Source organism: Talpa europaea (genome assembly GCF_964194135.1).
Source record: "Talpa europaea genome assembly, chromosome: 3".
In the NCBI taxonomy this organism is placed as follows: domain Eukaryota; kingdom Metazoa; phylum Chordata; class Mammalia; order Eulipotyphla; family Talpidae; genus Talpa; species Talpa europaea.
Genome location: NC_140069.1, coordinates 128,232,194 through 128,234,847, shown reverse-complemented (window position 1 = coordinate 128,234,847; position 2,654 = coordinate 128,232,194).

The following is a 2,654-nucleotide window of genomic DNA, read 5'->3' as shown; positions in this document are numbered from 1 at the left end:
CGCGGCCCTTAGAGCTGCGGGGACGAGGGGGTCCAGGGGTTTATTTGTGTCACTCGCTGTCGCCGGAGTTTTGTCCCTTCCAATATGGCGCCTCCGCTAGCAGCGCCCGCTCGGCTTCGGCGGAAAAAAAAAAAAGAAAAGAAAAAAAAAAACCACTTTGGCGCCTGACGGCGCTTGCCTCACTGCCGCCCGGAGCTGTCATTGGTTGGCTGAGGCGATGACGTCAGCCCACCGGCCCTCGGCCCCGCGCGCTTGTGGGAAGTGTAGTTTTAGTTCCTCCGCGGGAAGGAGGGACACGCTGGCAGGGCTGCACGTGGGAACTACGAAGCCCGGGCGCCCTTGCGAACGGTGCGCAGCAGAATCTGAAATGCGGTGCCTCTGTTTATTTGTTGATTTTTGCACCGGGAATGACGGGAGTTGTGTGCGCCTGCTTGACATAACTAAGACCAACTTTTCACCTGTTCTTGGCCGCTGTGATTCCATGTCCCCGCGTTTATGAGTCATGGATCTCAAGCAGTGCTAGGCAGATGGTAAAGGTTCTAACGCTAGAATAATCGGCAAAGTTCGGGCAATTTGGATTGTTTAAAAGCGAACTCCGCGGGAATTTAGCCTCAGTATCCACGCCTGAAAATGTACATGGGACGTTTGACGTTTGGTTGGCTGCCGTGTCATTAAAATAGTGTATATTAAAAATATGGGGTGGATATAGACGTCCTGTATTAAAAGGTGTGCAAATAGACTTCTTACATATTTTCTGGGCTGTGCGGTCCGTCTCTTCGCCATCCTAATGTGTGCGATCTATACATACCACCCGCACCAGCAGCCCTCCCCCCGAAAAGGAGCAACCAGAAATAACGGATGGAGACTTAATAGCTAAAGAGCTGCGTTTGCAATGATTGTATCATGTGCCTAAGAAGTCGATATTAGACGTCCAGTCCTGAGCGTTGTCCTTTTCCTACCTTTTGACTCCTTCCTGCAAATAGTCTCCCATGATATTTTTAGTCCTTCGCTGCTCAGGTTTTCTTAAACATGTTTGTGCTCGGTAAATGTTGGCTACTGTTACTTTCCACTTGTCTTAACTCACTTCCTTTGTTCAAAGAGAACTGTCTTTCGTTCATTAATTTAATGTTCTATTTATATTTTTCAGGTTGGGGTGAAACATTTTCTGCATTTGTGTCTCTTGCTTGCCCCCTCCTTTACATTTTCTTGTTTTTCAAGACTTGCACTGCTCTTAAGCAGGATACTTAGCTGTCATATTGATGAATCGCAAAGGAAACTTACCTCATTCCTAATGAGAATTATTAATTTATTTTCTGTACTTTTATCTAAAACCTAGTGCCTTTAGTCTTCCTTCCTCTTTGCCTGCCACACTCCCTCTCCCTTTATGATTACGTGTAAGACCTCTAATAATTTTTGCAAATTCACAGTGATGAATCTGAATCTGAATGCGTTCCTTCTCTCACTCCCTGTCTGCTTCCCTTCTAAGTTTTAAAACCATACTTAGGATTTGAAAGGATTCCTCCATCTCAGAAATGTTGTACTGTAATAATTATAGAAATTTGTTGACTATTTTCAGTGTTGTTCATTTTCCATGTTCTCCATTATCTCTTAGAACATATAGAAGACATTTCAAAGACGTTCTCACTTTATTCTCCACTTCTCTTCAACCTTCTTTTATATGGTGTATCTTAAAATTTTCTAATATTTTCCAATTTTAGGAATTCTATTTGCTTCCCTTTTAATTCCATTTTCTAATTTCTTACACAAAGTAAGCAGTCTATATTCCAAGTCTGTTAAATACAATGCTGAAAATTCTATGGGTCTTTGTGCTTGTCTGTTACTTATCATGCCTATTTCCTAGCGGATTGTGATTTTGGACTCTGCACTGATGTTGCTAGAGTTGTAACTGCTAGGACTCTTTGAGACCAGAGTTAAAATTGGGTTTTTGTACAGAGTATTAGGAATTGCTTCTGCAAGTTGCTTGGAGGCACCATCAACCCTATGACCAGATTAAATTTTCCACTGGCGTTTTATTGAATTGTACTGATATATTGCAACTGGGAGTCAAATCCAAATGGTTTGGTACAGATTCTTAAAGGAGATTTTTTTCTTCCATTTTGGGGGTCTAAGGTCAAGACCATCTTGTTTCCTCACTGATTTGTGCTTCAGTTTTATTTCTCATTCACCCTTACACTGAGAATGTAGCCTTTTGGGACTTCTGATTTTTGTCTATTAGACTCCTTGTTTGACTTTATTTTCTGACCCTGGCATGCTATACAACCACCAGAGGAGGAGTTTTATGTGTCCACTTTGACCTGCACTTATTTCTCAAAATAATCTATTTTTTTACCTTCCTTTCCTTCTGTGAATTCCTTCATTTCTACTTGTTCATCAATGTATTTGATTTTTTTTTAACCAGCATTTTTTGTTGTTTTCCACAGGGAGCTCATTCTGAATACCTAAAATAGCATGCTGTTAAAAATAGAAGTCTATCATGTCGTGTAAACTGAGCTTCTTTTGGGAATTTTTTCAACATTACAGAAAATAAGATCATAGATGGTTCCCAGTTCAGTCACTATACCTACACATTCCAGAGAAAGAAAAAAATCATAAAACTCACACACCATGTATGTTTTGATTAATAAAGGTGATTC